Source organism: Uloborus diversus, chromosome 3 (genome assembly GCF_026930045.1).
Source record: "Uloborus diversus isolate 005 chromosome 3, Udiv.v.3.1, whole genome shotgun sequence".
Classification (NCBI taxonomy): domain Eukaryota; kingdom Metazoa; phylum Arthropoda; class Arachnida; order Araneae; family Uloboridae; genus Uloborus; species Uloborus diversus.
Window position 1 is genome coordinate 23,239,451 of NC_072733.1, and position 18,399 is coordinate 23,257,849.

Consider the following 18,399-nt stretch of genomic DNA (forward strand, 5'->3'; position numbering starts at 1 on the left):
TATCTCGAGTTTCGAAGTTGGTGACGTCAGAGCGCTACTCAATCCGTGATCTCGACAGTTCTGTGAGGATTATTCTCCTACTCAATCTAACATGATAGCTTTTCTTCTACTCGGCAAAAGCGTTGCATTTGAATCCTAAAAGTGCCTTTTAAATTAAAAACAGAATTTCTACTAACTGGTTTACTTGTTTATGCATTATACATTATACAGTGGCGTACTTAACATGGGTAATACCCGGGAAGGTAATTTGTGGTGTCCCCCCCCCTCGTTACCCTACAAACGCAAGAAAAAAAGGTTTTAACTGGCAAACATAAAATTCATACAATTTTTAGAAAAAACAACATGCGTGCTACAGCGAAGTATTAAGTTGGCTAAAGTAAAAAGGGCAAATTAAAACTATGAACTATTTTTTACCCGACTGCGCGTGCGTGACGCAAAGAAGGGTAATGTGTATATGAGTCTATGTATGTATGTTTGTTCCTATGTGGGGTTCTGCAGGCTAAACGTCTTGGCCAATTTTGATAATTCTTATGTCAATCGATTTGTTTTAACCTTGGGAGTGTCACTAAACACATGACAGTAATCAAAATTCACCATATCAACAACCAGTTGCCATATTTTGTCAGTTTGGCGGGGCACGTTGGCTGCTGCACACTGTGTCGCACGCAGGTAGAGTGAGACACAGGTAGTTTTCGCTGCCTGAAATGTTTTGTTTACTAAGTCTACTAATTGGGGAGGGCCGTGGTAGCCCGATCGGTAGAGTGTCGGATTTGGGGCCGGAGAGTCCTGAGTTCGAACCTCGATGATCGAAGATCCACCGTCGTCATTAAAGGGGACTGGGCGACGTTAAATATGCTCGTGGTCTCAATGTCCTCCAAGTGAAACGATACCTCTGGGGGTGCTAGCACCAGGTAGCTATAAGCTCCTGGACTAGTTCTAAATTCTCATTAACTGTTCGATCCGGTGATGGTGCTGCCATCTATCGGTATAAAAAATAATGGAGGCAAGGCACTTAGTATGCAAGCCTTGACATAAATACAGTTGTAGTCAGTTGTGACTCGGAATCGGTACTAATTGGGGTCTCATTGGCCGAGTGGTCTAAGCGATTGCTTCTCCCATTTGAGGCGGTGGGTCAAGACACCCTCGCTCCGGATGTACTTTCCCCTCTTTCTGATGTAAATTCTTTCATTTGTTCTTTATATGTATTCTGTACTGTAAAAAAAAAAATATATTATGCGTGACGAAGTCAAGACACTCAGATTGTAGTCCTCATCAAAATAAACCCGTGCAATAAGCACCAAAAAAAGAGTCTACTAATTCGGTTTTCATTTCTAACATGTTGCATTTGTTTTTGCCTTGATTCAAGGGACTGAGTTTCGCGACGTGTACTTTCTTGAGAGGCTTTTTTAGCTTTGCGAGAAAGACTTGACGGACGGGGACGTTATTGTCCGTTTTTCACTAGTTGAGACTTGGCCACGCCCCCAACACGTGGTGGAAGATTCTATATGCGCCATTTGGGGATGAGGCTTCAGACCAACACTGAGAAAGGTTGCAATTGGCCATCGTTATCGCGCTGTAAGAAGACGAGTGTTCTATAATTTTCTAAGAAATTACCTCCCACCTTCTTTCCCGAAAAAAAGGTGTGCTACTAAGACAATTGTTCGACTTAAAAGTATTTTAAGATTTGCAGTGTATTTCTATACGTTTTGGGTTAATTTATCATTGATTTTGCGAAGGAAATCCTAAACTTTCTGTCTTTCACGCTAAATAAACATTTTCTGAAAACACGGTGAACAGTTGCAGGTGAAATTGGAAGGAAAATTTTTCCTTCTATTCTGCTGAAACTTTCACAGCTCTCAAACGTGGGTTTTTCATAGGTATTCTAATTACAAATCTCTAATCGCATATTGTTAACTTTGCTGGTCAACCATTTCGCACCTTATTTTCAATCCGATTTTCTTCTTTAAAGCGTTTATTAAATATTACACAGTGCTTAGGGATAATGAACTACTTTTGCAATATTTCGAACTGTTTTACTTCGAATATAATGAAGAATTAATGCGTTTTCGAATTGTGTTTGTTGTTACTTTGCGAATACGAGTCATTTTTAAAATAATACGTAGATTTGTAAAGTGAACAAGCAAAAATTAATGCCAAAGGATTTTTTAACTATCACTGCATTGAAAAAAATAACAAAAAAAAAAAAGAAAGAAAGAAAGAAAACGACAAACGATAACTTTAATTTCGAATTTTTCTGAAAATATTTTTCTGTCACCTCATTTTTGGCCCATTTCAAACAGTCAATATTTTGTTAAAAAAAAGTGTTGAATTGATGCAATCATATAGAGACAGTATGAAAAAGTATTGAACTACTATTTCGATTCCTAGGCACTTCATTTTTAACCATACACATTTAACGCCTACGAACAATTTTGGAAGCCTTAGTAGGTAAGTTGCACTCTGTGTGACACATTTCAATACTTTAGTACTATTTTTTTTTCCCAATATGGCTTTTATTCTTCAGAAATGAAAAAAGGAACAAAACAAAAATTAAAGCTTTTCACATGCCAATATGGTTATCTACAGAATAATTGAATAAGTGCCTGAAACAACGTTTTATGTTACTGTTTTAACCTATTTTTTTTTTGTAAATACGAAAAAATATACATGCTTTTTTTATTCAAGTTTTTTCGATTACTCTAAAAGTAATTCAGTTCTTCCAGTACTTTTACGGAACAGCGTTACGTGTGGGAATCATAAAATAGGCAAAAGTTTGTTGCCCGTATTCTAATACAGATCCGAACAAGGACGGATCTGTATTAGACGGACACAAGGGAGGGGCGATGGGGCGACCGCCCCTATCTTGAGTCGAGATGCAGAACTCTTCCACGGCATGTCTTTGATACTGAAGTTGAAAATTGTTTTAGCCTATCTTCAATAGTTTGACGAAGCTCTTGCTGTCTGGAAAATGAAAGTGTAGCACGTATCTTATTCTTAACACATTACTGATAGAGATCTGAACTTTGTATAGGAAGTATTTCAAAGTTCCAAAAACTCAATTTTAGAAGATTTTAGATGATATTAAATAGGGTTATAGGGTTCAAGGGCTCTTCTCAGGAAAGTTTGGAAAATTGAAGTCCCCCCCCCCCAAAAAAAAAGAGGAACTTTAATGGGACACCTTTGATGGCGTTAAGGTAAGGGATGGGGTTTGGTACACTCCTCCGCAATTTTGTAGAAAAGGAAGTCCCTCCCCTTCCCAAAATAACTGAAATGAGACGATCTTTCATGGTGTTTGGAAAGGGGGGGGGGCGGAGGTTTGCGAATTTATAAAAGGGTAAGGGTGTGAAATCAATCGCCCCCTCCTTGAATAGTTTCTGGATCCGTCCTTGGCTCTGAATGTAAAATGCGTTATTTTTATCAAGAAACGTTGCTATAGTCAACCTATTCAGTTGTTCAACATATCCCACACTGGCAAGGAAACTGACTCAACCCCCTGACTCAACCCCCACAAGAAAAAAAAAACAGCAATGGAGAAAATTAAGGCTTGGCGCAATAGTAATTTTAAGTGATTTAGTCTCAAACGTTACAATATGCGCAGTCAACTTATTATGCGATGTTTATAAATTAGTTTTTGAAGTATAGATACATAATGCATACTTTAAGCTCGAAAAATATTCTTCCAAATTATGAAATTTTAATGATGTGTCATTATTGATGAAATCGTTTCAACGCCCCCCCCCCCCGCACCATTTAGGTGAGCTAACTTTGCGGTTTTTGTGTCGAGAAAAAGCACTAAATTTAGATTTTAAATCAATAGCCGGTACGGTTTTCCCAGATTTTGAACTGTGTCACTTTCCTTGCCGGAGTGCGATATGATTCTTTTTTAAAAACATACATGATCATAAACAAATTGTGACTAGAGCTATCCAGGAAGGAGGGGGGGAGCCGGTCTTTTCCCTTAAAACAATTGTTACTGCGATTTTGGTGACTTAGAGCAAACTTAAGGAGAAGTTCACAAATGATGTCACGCTTGAAAGGGGTAGGGAGAGGGGGTTCGGGGTTCATGAACTTCGGACAGTTAGTCTCAAGGGGGAAGGAGGGGATTATAAGAAATATGACTTCACATATTTTGGTCCAAATAAAAGCGTTCGTTATAGCAATATGTTCATCGAACATTGCGTGAGATGTGACGAGGGGAGAGGCTAAGGTGAAGAGTAACGTCCTTTATGGACAATCCGTGTTTACGTTAGGCTACTGTGTACTGAAGTGTTATAACTAACTTCGTTTCTGCCTCCTCCCCCCCCCCCCAGAAACGAAGTTGGTTACCTGCCTCCCCCCCCCGCCTTGAAAATACTCGCCCTGGGGGTAGTCGTCATCTCTTAAGCCGGACCCAACCGATGAACCTATAATTTTAAAACAGTATTCAAACCAAAGACACTTTTTATAACGCATCGCAAATTATTACATATTTATAAACATTGTTATTCATGCAATACTTAGAGAAATAGCCTTGATTTTAATAGTCAATTGCTTTAAATATTTCAGATTGATTTTTCATTGTTTTCTCATTTACTTTTATTTCTCACATGTAAATCCTTTCTGGAACAATTGCCCAGTCCCCGCCTCCTTTGGTTCAACCAAGTTTTTTTTGGGGGGGGGAGAGGGGGGGGGCAACTTTTGTTCGAATAATGTTTTCATCATTTTTCTAAAATAACTGCTACTGTAGATCTACTGACTGTATATCCGCTCTATATGATCTGAAATTTTGTACAATCCATACAGATGCATCAAAAAGACCCAACCCGTAAGAGCTACTGAGTCACCCCCCCCCCTCAAGAAAAGGGAGAGGGAGATGGAGAGAGATATTAAGTCTTTAAAACGAACGCAACCCTTAAGCATTTCAATGCCACAGTCTGTGTGGCAATGAAGTTTTCCTGTCCCCCCCCCCCCTTTTTTTTTCATCAGCTCACTTGCAATTTCGAATATAGGACGTTAGTGTTTAAAAGGATATCGTTCAAAATTCAGAAAGCCTATCCTTAATAGAAATGTTTCAATCGGAAAACAAATACCTTACTTTTTTTGTAAATACAATATTTTTGTTCTGAAATTTTCAGTTTAAAAAGTATAGATTCCCCGTAGACGTCAATTACGCGAAGCTAGAAACGAAAGGAAAGAACACAAAGACATTTTTACAAATTTAAATGCCCGCCAAATTTAGGGTTGTCTCAATTGAAAGCAGTAGCGATCACCCCCGCGCTAAACATAGCTTTGCTTTCGAGAAGGCGTTCCGAAGTCTCTTCTCCTCATGAACGCACAATAGCTATGCTGTGGTTGACTTAAGTTCGCGCATTTTTGCCGAAGGTCAAGCACATGTAGCTTTAAGCCAAGTTAGGTTCCTAGAGGGACTAATTATCAGTAGTTTAGACCACCGCAAGTAACTTGATAAACCTCACGATACAAACAAACTATCTCAATGAAATGACAAGATTACGAAATGTACCGTCTTATAATCATAATAACTAAGTCAATGAAAATTAACTAAAAAGTGTAAAATAAAAAATTATTAAATAAAAACAAAAAACCCGACTGCGTAAAAACCAAAAAAACTAAAAAGAAAAATATATAATTCCAGTAGTTTAAAATGTTTTTTAGTATTACTAAATAACTACACCGTTGAAATAGTTTTATTACCGTACACAGATAAGGCAAATCATAAATTCGAAAGCAAAATAGAAGGATCAACAGTCGGGGACCATACACATTTTACGGGGTTCTTTGAATCAGAAAGGTATGAGCCCCTACTGTTGATCCTTCTATTCTGCTTTTGAATTTATCATTTGCCTTATCTGTGTACGGTTATAAAACTATTTCAACGGTGTAGTTATTCAGTAGTAATTAATAACATTCTAAACTACTGGATTTATACATTTTTCTTTTTAGTTTTTTTTTTTTTGGTTTTTATGCAGTCGTGTTTTTTGTTTTTATTTAATAATTTTTTATCTAACTTGCTCTAGAAGCATATATGCAGAGACTAGCAAGGTTTAAGAAGGTAAAGAGATGTAGAAAAATTGATGTCCCCTTAATTATTTTAAACGTATTTCATACACAGGGGAAGATTAAGGTGTTCAGTTTTTTTTAAAGAGGAATTTACTACTAGGTAAAAGTATTAACAATATGAGGCTAATCCTGAGTATAATATTCACTCCATGATTAAGGGGGGAGGGGGGAGCTTTCTATCCTGGAATGCGTTTGAACTTGTAGTCCTATAAAGGCATTTTAGATGAGTTTTGATAATGTTCGTGAGAGAACAGGTCAAGAAGAGCTCAAACTTTTTTTTTTAGAAATTGAAACTTTAAAAACGCGAATGTTATCTCCAAGTATGTTAGGGAAAGGGAGGTTCAAAAGGGAACTCCCCAGAACATTTTTCGAAATTGTAGCTCTTAAATTGCACTTTTAAGCAAATTTTGGTGATGTTACAGGGAGGAGAAGTTTGAGGGCCCACTCAGAGAAATTTTATAATTTTTGTAATTCAAAAAAAAAAGAATGCTATTGGTTAAAGAGGTTCGAGGACCCACCCCGGGAATTTTCGAAATTGAGCTCTTAACAACACGTTAGTAAGGAATATCTAGAAACGGTTAGAGGACCGAAAAATTTTCGAAATGGAAGCTCTAAAAACGAAATTCGAACAACTCTTTAGAAAGAAGTGACAAAAAAAATGATTTAAAGAAAAACGGCTAAACTCTGAATCTCTCTTTTTACAGTTTTAAAGCAACTGTAACTAAGATACTTACCGAGGAACTACACAATTTAAGTACACTCTTGTTTGTGAAAATTGCAACACCATAAAGGAAGCATCATAGCTGAATGAAATTTAATACACAGTTGAGTGGTAATGGTACAAATAAATGATTACATTTTCAAACCAAACAAACAACAAAAAGAGAAAGAAATTAGTATTTTATGTGGTCACCACGCGCCGCAATAAGAGCTGCTACACGACTTGGCATGGACTGAAACAAAGTTTGAATATCTGCTTGCGGAAGAGTATTCCAAATTTTTTGTATGCGCAACCAAAGTTCATCTGTCGAAGCAACAGGACGAGGATCACGAGCGAGACAGCGCACAACGAAATCCCACACATGTTCAATCGGTAACATATTCTGGTAATATGTATGCCAAGGAGGAAGCTGTACCTGCTGCGAATCAAGGTAGGATTTGACAGTCCTGGCGACATGTGGACGGGCATTATCCTGCTGAAATACAGCCCCTGGCAACCCTTGCAGGAAAGGAATAGCTTGGGGCTGTAAAACTTCGTTTGTGTATCGGGTACTGTTCCAATTGCTCACAATTCGTAGCAATTGTTATCGTTCATGATATGCTATGGCACCCCAGACCATAACTCCGGGTGTTCGTCCACTGTGGCGTTCGATAATGCACTCCGGAATGTGCCGTTCACCGGCATAGCGCTTGACACGAATTTGGCCATCATGATGCCCCAAATTGAAGTAGTATTCGTCAGAAAAGATGACCTGCTGCCAATCAGCACGTTAGCTCCTATGCACATTGGTCCATTTTAGCCGCAGGCGGCGATGGTTTTGCGTGAGAGGAATCCTGTATAAAGGAATCCTTGCGCTCATCCCACGCTGCAGTAGACGTCTCCGAATTGATGAAGCACACAATGAAACACCTGTAGCTGATTACCACTGTGCTGCCAATTGTCTAGAAGAAGCTGTGCGGTTCGTCAGCGCCATACGCACCAGGTGTCTGTCATCGCGAGCTGACGTTACATTTCGGGGTCCACTCCCGGATTTCCGAGCTGTCCGACCCTCGACCGTCCACTGCTTCCAAACACGCATGATTGTGCTGCTGTTACGCTGCACACGAGCGGCTACTGCACGACAAGACAATCCATCTTCACGAAGGCCGACGATTCTGCCCCGTTCAAACTTCTTTCGTCGAAAAGCATAGTAAGGATTCAGTCAACGTTTACTCTGGCATATAACCACCGATAATCATACACGCCTCGTTACAGCCGTCTATTTATATTCGTTCGATCCGCCGTTCAGAGGGCGCTGCTCAGCACACGCATGCGCTACCTATCTGCAATTCTAATCACTTGCATATCATGCCTTACTTTCTGCAATTTTCTGCGCACTCGCGTAAGTCCTTCGTGGTGTCGCAATTTTCACAATTATGAGTGTAATAATGAAAAAGAATTAAATGGTTGCATTCGAAAGAGCATATTCAGACTTTTTTTTTTTTTTTTTTTGAAATTTAAAGTATGTGCAGTCGTCTCCTCGTTTTCGAGATACAAGGTCTTAAAGCCTGCCAAAATCTCAAGAAAAGTCACTAAATTTAAAGACTTGGGAAGACATTGAAAACAGCGCTTGATTTTATCGTCTGCATCTTGCATTTTGAATCATCTGCAAAGAGTGTAAAAAATGTTTTGCATTAACTATTTTCTTGTGTGTGTTAAATTAAAAAATAAACATCAAGGCAATAAAATGGAAAGTAGTATTAGGGAAATGTTTGAACATGACGTTCTTTTCGGGATTAATTTTCAACGGAAACCAGATAAACACTTTTATACACTAAAGCTAATGTACAGAATATGGAAAAAAAGAAAAAAAAGGCTGATACTACGCTTTACCTTCCCACGGCAGAATTATACTTAATACTTATTATACAAAAAAAAAAAAAAAAAAAAAGAAACTATACCTACGTAAAAACACATAGCTAAAGTTGGGAAATATGTTTCTGGGAACTCACCTTTGAGTTTAGAGGACTCGCCAGAAAAAAAAATGTAATTTGAAATTAATTTACATTGTTTTTTGCAAACAAAAACACAGGCACACAAAAAAAACAAACAAACATATATTTCGATTGACAGCGTTCCCCCGCGTCCTCCTTCCGTACACTGTAAAAAAAATTCGGAAACGTTTCGGAGTATATCGTGCAGCTGCGGTTCATGAAATTTTCGAAAACGTTTCTGAGTATTTCGGAATTCTCTTTTTGTAATGTCCGGAAACGTGTCTGAGTATTTCGGAATCCTCTTTTTGTAATGTCCAGAAACGTGTCTGAGTATTTCGGAATCCTCTTTCCGTAATTTCCAGAAATGTTTCTGAGTATTCTGTGCAGCTGTGGTTCATGAAAGTTTCGAAAACGTTTCCGAGTATTTCGGAATTCTTCAAACAATTTTCAAAAACGTTTCCGAGAATTTCGGAATCCTTTTTCCGTGATTTTTTCTAAAATATAATTCTTTATTATAGTATTGCATACCATATCAGTTTCAATTCTTTCATATCTAAGAGCAATAATACAAGCAATTTTAGAATCATTCGTGGATTTTTTTTTTTTTTTTTTGGAATTTCTAATGACAAATAGCATGGTTAACAGCATAACATATGCACAGTTATAAATTTTTGAAAAATTATGAAATAATCTACTAGTTTCACTCCTAATCACAAAATCGTCGGGGAATTGGAGTGGGGGTACCTTCTGAAAAGTGGGGATTGTTTGTTAAGCAATCTTAAACTTCAGTTTTTCTCTCAATATTTTCAAGACAAAACTATCAACATATTGTATTTTTAATGCAGAACTTAAAAACATATCTTGTATCAAACTTGATAGCTTTTATCTTCGGATAAAATTTGACAGGACTTACCTACCCTTCGCGTTCCGGAATTCGTTCACCTCAAATCAATTTCTCTGACGAACAAAGTGTACCGAAAAGTACCAACAGAGAAATTGATGAATTTAAATATGACACCAAGTCCCCCTGCTGGAACCATTCGGGTTGATTCTTCTGTTCTTGCCCTTTCCAGCTCATCACAAATATAAATACTTATTCAAAATAGGTTACTGATTTTATTTTTACAGTGTGCGCAAAATGCATTATATATTTTATTTATTAAAACATTGAACTCTATTACATGATTATTCCATTTCATATATACGAGAATACCCCCCCCCCTCCATAAGAGTGATGGTGCACCCATAAAATGCTATGAAGCACCCCCCCCCCCTCGAAAAAGCAACATCATATACATTATAAATCAAAGTATCATATACATTATAAATCAAAGTATCATATACATTATAAATCAAAGTATCGTATACATTATAAATCAAAGTATCATATGAATTATAAGTCAAATACTTTAATATGGTGTAAAAATACAAAATTATTTTATTAAGTCTTTTTTTTTTTTTTTTTTGCTTTTGGTAAAATTGAGGCTCGTAAAACGAAAAAAAATGAAGACACTTTTAAATACATACATGTATTTATTTGTTAAATAAATTAATACACATTTAACTAATTTAAAGCGTTTCGCTAATGCAAATATTTAAAGAGATATCGTCATTTAGATAATACTGAAGCACTATGTTCCTAATTACAAGAGATAGTTTTTTTTTTTACTTCATACAATCTAGCTACACTGTTTACAAGAGAATGAAAACATGCAACCTTAAAGACGAACTATCAAACCTGACAATTTGCATATTATAACATTTAATTCATAATGCTTGATACATAAATGTTCAGCCAAATATTAACTGAGATTGACACATAAAAACAAAGTACACAATAACACTTATTTAAATTTTTTTATATGAACTAAATCTCTTTAAAGTAATAGAGTTGCAAAGCGACTTACCTATTCGTCGGTGGTGGTCTTTTGCAGGCTTTGGTCACCAAAAAGGTGATTTTTATGACAGAATAAAATTCTGCCAACAAAAATTACCCATTTGGTAGAAAGAAGAAAAGTATCCAAGAAAAAAGTAAATTACCTACACAAGTTATGCGACGCAATGAATTTACATGGCGTCCTCTAGGCAGTTATTTGGTTTTTAATTTCAGTTTGTATTCCTTCCGCGAGCATGCGTCGAGAATTTGCACTTCGTACTTAAAAATAAGTGACATAGCTTCAAATTCAATCTCATGACGATACATAAGCAAGAAAATATAAGACTTTAAAATTATCTTCAGTGAATTCATGCGAGGAACAAAACTTCTACTAATCCCCTTGATGAGTGTTACTTCGCATACATGAGTCAGTACTTGTTTTCATTGCGTGCTTTCGAAAGTTTCAGTTTAGATTTGCTGCTGGACTATAAAATTGCCGTGTAATCTGCGCATGCGTCGACTCTTACTTTCTTGCTAAACGGGAAACGTTTCTGATTATAGCAGAAAACTGCGGAGGGCGTACGAATCTGTGTATTACGGAAAACTTTTTTGTATATTCAGAGAGTTTTCCGAGATTTTTTACAGTGTACCAGACTTCACTTTTGCAAGTAGATACATGTAAATACATTTTTTTTATTGGGGTCAACTGTCACCTCCTCACCTTCTTTAAGTGGTGGGTCTGCTTTTATCACCAATAATAAAATAAAATGTAAGTTTAATCTTTATTTAAATTTGTCGTTCCTCTGGAAAAACTTTCCATTTCATAATCTTGATAGTGGTTCTTAACTTTGACACACACAAGTAAAGCTGTGGTGCCTATTTGAACCAAAAGCGGTAGTGCTACCCCCCTAACACCTTGAAGACCCCACAAAAACAAAAGCCCCCTAGGCGAGAGAAAAATACCCCAGAAAACAACCCCTTGAAAATCGTTAAGGCGCAGTCTGCGCCACGAACTCCCCCCATTCACCCCGGTAGTCACCCCTGAACCCCTGAGTAAAGAATTAACTTAAAACATCTTTCACCAAAAATGGCAACGAGATGTCTTGTCAGATACAGATGTTGAATTCGCGCCGAAACTTCAATTTCTGAAGAAAAAAAACTCGTTTAATTTGGCGACTTAACTTAAAATTTCTGCAAACTTTAAGACCTCATATTTCGATAATGGAGCGACGAGGGCACATAACTTTGTGTACCACAAACACGTTTTATGATGCTGTTCCAAATGCTATACCAATTTGGATGTTTTTTCGAATTTCCTTGATTGTGTGGTTTCCTTGTAAGTACAACCCCAGAAATTTAAGTTAAGCACTTCAATAGTTTCGCACAAATAGCATCGCCAACTTAATGCAGTTGAGTTATTCTTTAGTAGAATCTATATTTTGCTAGTCACCTGCCAAAGGGTTGTCACGCCACACATGCGTTCCCCTCCCCTTTTCCCCGTAGTGATGCAACTGCGCTTGATAGAAAAAGTATAAATTCTAATGTATCAGAATTTCAGTATTTATATTTTTCAGAAATTCTTAAATGCATTTTGGTGCCTCCCCCAGAAGGATGCTAACTATCAAAAATCGCCCCCCCCCCCTTTAGTGATGCTACTCTGTTTGATAGATTAAATATAATTTAAAATGTTGGGGAAAATTTAAGAGTAGAGGAATCTATATTTCTCCTAAACTATCAAATCCAATTTGGTATCAGTCCCCTTTAAAGGGTAGCGCTAAGCACCCTCTCCCCTCCGTATTGATGCAATTGCGTTTAATAAGAGTAAATATAATTTAAAATATTGGGGGAAATTTTCTGACTTGACGTATTCATACATTTCTTTAAAACTTGTAATCCCACTTAGGGTGTCACCCCCCCCCCAGGTGACAGCCAGGGCGGACCGCCCCCTCCACCCCCATCCGTATCAACGCTACTTGACTCACATTACTAATCACAAATAAAATTACGATTAATTCATTTTTATTACTGTCATCATTGAATTATACTATTTATCAATTTTTAGTTTAAATTAAAACGTAAAAAAAATTATTGCTTAATGTACAGTAATTATTCAATTATTATCTTCTCTGAAAGGACATAGAACCAATTCCGCTCCTAAATAATTTTAACAATAAATTTCAAACAACTTGGTTTTCTCATTCGTTAAAATAATCACATTTCTGTAATGCATGTAGTGATCATAAGGAATTTATTAAAGAACTCAATTACTTAATTATTCGTTATTAATGCAAGAAAGATCTAGTAAATAACATTTCATTTAAGGAAGATTCTACACCTTAAAAATGTTTTCAGGATAGCTTAGATAATTAAAATTGTTCTTCAAAATTCGGATGTTTTAATACTAAGACACAAAATTATGAAATTAATTAAGCAATATTAAATAGCTTGAGAAAACACACTTATTTTTTTAAGCAAGAAAACGGCAATTGTGTTTCATATGCAACTGAAAGAAAACATTTTTTTGACGTATAGTAAAACTGTAATAGTATTAATGCAGCATTAGGATGCGCGAGAAAGAGTTTTCACATTTAAATAGTACGTTGTACGGAATAGAACTTGCGCATTGCATGTAAGTGTTAGTGTTATATTATTTACTCATTTTGTATGGTATACAATAATTAAAAAATATATTTCATAACATTAATTTCAAAATGATATGTATTAAAGCAACAGAAGGGTGGGTACCCCATTGAAAATACTTTTTTAAAGAAATTAAACAAAATTAAATATCATAAATAAACAAATAATTTCCCACTTTCAGGAGAATCACCCATATGTACACACGCAGCCTAAAAAAAACCTTTAACAAGAGAACAATAGATACATATTGGTCTACCGTTACTATTATTGCATTACTGCAATGAAATATTCTATCTCTGAATATACTATAATACTGATAAATAATACATATTCGATAGAGTATTATTCCTAAATTTATTAATTATATCTCTTAAATATTCTTCATGCAACATAACTAGTAGCTACGAGTAGTTTTAAGTGCAGATTTAAAAACACATAAAAAATAATAATTCTAAATATTTAGCATTTTAATGCAAAGTAAATACTTATATGTTTTCGATATTACTGTACCTCATAGCCAGAAGAACGTAAGTCAAATTTAAAAATTTTACATTAGAGAGGAAAAACTGTTTTCTGGTGCATGAAAAGGATGGGACGCGCGCTTTTTAAACCCTGGTAAAATAATGAAAATATATATATTTTTAAGAATTGCGTTCACATTGTTCGATACAAAATGGAATTCTATATACAATGCACTAATAAATGGAAAATCGCCATTCTTGGACTTACGTTAGTCTGGTTCTGAGGCACAGATTTTTCGAACAATCTTAAATAAAATTTAAGTGAAACGACTCGCCTCACTGATTTAAATGCGAACGTATGAACCTACAAATCAGTATTTGTGTATTTTTATCGATAGATAGATACACACACACACAAAATTATCAAGAAACCTTGAACAAATTTTATAAATCACGAATTACATTGAGAAATTACTTACATTAGTGCAATAAAGTAAAACCAATCCTTTTAATCAAACGCTCACTTTGAAGTATTAACTATTCACCGCTACTTTTCATCTGCACTTAGAAGTGATAAGTTTTCACCAAAGCCCCTCATTCTTGTCAATTCAACCTTTGGTGTGAATTTTAAAATTTTACAATAAAGCTAAATTCGTATTGATAAAGATTGCCTTTTAACAGTTTCTTTTAGTTTTTCATGTGAAACGTAAATTTATCAATTTTGACGGTTTATAACCAGTACAGATGATTGGGTCGATTAAATCATTGCATAAATTTCTTCTGACATACCGAATAATCACTTCAGTTAGCGGTATTAAATTTAGGAGCACAAGTTGGTTTAAAATGAAACGGGTAGTAAAAGGACATTATAATGTTCAACTTATAACAGTTTATGTTGAGCACAGTAAATTTCTTTAAATTTCCAGCTAATCCAGATATTTTGGTGTACCAATCCCAATTCAGTTAAGTTTGCATTCTTGTAAATAAAGGTTGGTTAATTTTATCTTGTATTCGCCAGTGTTTTGTTCATGAAGTATTTTTCTCTTTTTTGAAAGAACTGGCTTTTGATTTTTAAATTAAATTGGAGTGAAATATTTTCAATATCATTTAAAAGTGAAAATGGTGTTGTAGCTCTTAAGGGGAAATAAAAAGATATTTTACAAGTGAGTGACAAACCAATCAAGCATTTTAAAGTTATTCTTAAAATGAAGGGAAACTTTCAGCCAATTTTTCGCAAGGCTAGACCTGTTCCATATGCTTTAAAGAAGGCTGTTTCTGATGAAATCAGGATTCTGGAGCTAAAAGGGGTTTGAAAGTTTGTTGAGCATTCAAGATGGGCTACGCCGCTCGTTGTAGTTAGTACCAAAGAAGAATGAGAGTCAGGTTGTGTGGCGACTTCAAAGTCATTTTCAATGAAATGCTTGATGCAAATCAGTACCCCCTACCGAAACAGCAAGATTTATTTGCACACTTTGGGGAGGTAAGTTTTTTACTTTGTACCAGGCTATAGTATTAGTTCTCCTGATTCTGAAAATAATGTAAATCCTGAATGCATTGTATATGATAATGTTACTAATGTACCAAATGAAAATTGTGATGCTAAAATCCTTGTTAGGAGGTACCCGTTGAGAAATAAGAAGGCATCCGATAAACTTGGCTTGCAGTTTGTTTTACTGTACTATAGTGTTTTTTTTTTTTTTTTTTTTGTTTTTGAAGGGAGATACTGTAACCTATTGATTTTATATCGTATCATAATTCGTGATGTTAGATTGCAACTTTCTGTTTGGCGAGACCAGCGCTAGTTCAGTTAATCTTGCATTTTTGTAAATAAAGGTTTGTTTATTTTATCTTGTGTCCGACAGTGTTCTGTGCATGAAGTATTATTTTGATAGAGTATATTCGATGATTTCCGCTGTGGTTGCGGTTTTTGGCAGTGGCTCACATGGACCATCTTTGGGGGGCGTGGAAGATTTCGGGGGAGAACTTCCCACTTTTTAACGGCTGACCTGGAAGAAGTAGAGTCCAAGTAAACGTTTTTCAACGCGGGAGGAATTTCCTAAAGGATTAATCCAACTATCCATTTTAAACAGAAACACGTTAGACGTCTACTGCAAAAATTCGTGTAAATAAACTACTTGAGAGAATTGAAGTTGAAACTTTTCATGCGAACTTATGACAAGTGCACCCAGGCAGAAAACATACATTTTTGCCGTTTGGAACGTCATTCCTGTGTCAGGCCGGGAACTTTTCACCTTGCCCACGTATTTAAAAATTTAGAAAATTCAAAAACGTAGAGACATATCACTCTCCCGGGCGGTTTAAAGCACCAACCAATGGTTAACACCCGAAATATCTAGCCAAGTACGCCTAAGTTTTTGACGCAGTAAAATAATCTATATCTAGCGTCAATTTAAATTAAATTTTATTTGTAAATTTAAAAACTTGTTGATTATTAAATACATTTTTGGTTGAATTTCATTAATTAAAGTACCTTTAAGTAGCAAAACATTTGTTTTAAAATGCGAAAGTGAAAGAAAAGGCTGAAGAATTGGAAAACATTTCCGTAAGAAACAAGAGGTAGGGTTTATATCTCGGATTTTTCTAAAAGGTGTGAATATCGTCTTGACTTTTTTTTTTTTTTTTGTTCTTGCGTTAGATTGAGATGTGTCGAACAAATACTTTAAGTGTACTCCCGCTACATCGCGATCCGACTTACACCAAATGGCTATAACGAGATTGTTTCACCGGTAAAGAATTTTAGGCCTAACGCGAATTCCTCACCCGCAACGCGAAAATTTTTGGAGGGGAATCGTGGTGCATAAGTATTGGTTTTGTTATAGGCTACTATATGAATTATATTTTTTTCCGTGAATAGACCTTCATCCCTTTCGGATCACTGAGAGCGGAAGTTCCCACACCGTACTAGTCTGAGCGTCGCTTATACAAATAACTACTCCTTATTTTCTATTTATTGTTTTCCATTCTAAATGAGAAAGTTGATGCAATATAATGACTCCTAAGAACGCAGTTTTATCTAAAGTTTGAGAATATAGAAATAAAAAGGGAACGTTTTTGACAATTAAAGAAAAGCTGAAGCTTCTCTATGCTAAAGCTTCTTGAAAAGCTGAATCTCAACTAAAAAATGCGTCGAAGGTTGCGCGATAGGTATGAGTGAATCTTCCATACATACAATTAAAAGTCAAGAAAAGGAAATCCGCAAAAGTTCACCGAGTAATATCTTAGTAAAATGCAAAAATTTGTGAAAATGGAAGCTGCTCTTGTATTGTGAATAAAAGAAACCAGGAAGAGGGGTGTTGTCATAGATGGAAACGTTATAAAAGAACTAGTGAAGCAACTGTATTTAAAAATATATTAGAGTAACGGATTGATCACGCAGCACAAATCATTACCATGTTCATTTTTTAAGTTACAAATATCATTACTGGATCTACTGTACAGTACAACTATAGTGCATTTGCTTTTCTTAATATATACTGTACGTACCGTATACTGGTTTATTTTATGTCTTTCTTTCCCATTGATCATTGATTTCGTGCATCGTAACAGTTGAGGGGGTGTTTACAAGTGTCTAAAATAATTGGATACGTTTATAAAAAATTTCACATACCCTTTTCCACAACGCGAAATTTCGACTTACGCGAGGGGTCATTGAACGCATCCGTCGCATAAGTCGGGACTCGACTTATCTCCATTTTGGTCCAACTAGTACAGTGAAATAACTGAATAATCTGGGTTCACAAATGTGTCAATAATGTAAAATCAATAAAATAATGAGTTTTCTAAGGAATTAAATTTAGAGAAACAAGTTTGAAAGAACCGCGATGTTTTCTTGTTAGAATTAGTGCTCGTACAAAACAGGTTCATGAAAATCATAAAAAAATATGTGCAATTTGCTTGTTCTGTACAGCACAAAAAAATTTAAAGAATTTGCTTTGAAACGTCTTATTGCCTCTGAATCGTGTTATTGGCTTTCGGGGCATACTGATGACATGAACCACATCGTCATTTGCATCCCGGCCTTCAAAAGCCTTTAGAAGTTTCTCTTTAAATCGAAGGCCATTGAGTAAGTTAAGGTTTATTCAACTTTACATTTGTTGCTAACTTTATCACTTTCATTATTTTTCTCATCTTCATCTGTGCAAATTTCAGCTACAATGCCCTCAAAACTATGTATCTCGGAAATAGAAACATATATGGTCAACAAATATTTAATTGTCAAATGATTCTGTACACCATAAATATACATATACACAGTCCAGTCACATTAATGTGACCATCTGTCAAAAGCCAGAATACCACCTTTCGCAGAGCGGACTACTGCGAGACGTGCAGGAAGAGAGTCACTTAGGTCCCTGAAGGTGTTCTCTGGGATGTTGAGTCATGCCGACTCTAATGCCGTGGCCAGCTGCGCTAGATTACGCGGTTGATGATCCATGGCGTGAATAACTCGATCGAGATGGTCCCACAGATGCTCGATTGGGTTCAAGTCAGGTGAGTTTGCTGGCCAGGGGAGAACGGTAAACTCATCCTGGTGCTCTTCGAACCACGCACGTACACTGGCAGCTGTATGGCACCTCGCATTGTCCTGCTGGAAGATGCCATCCTCCTGAGGTAAAACAATGCGCATGTAAGGGTGGACATGGTCCGCAA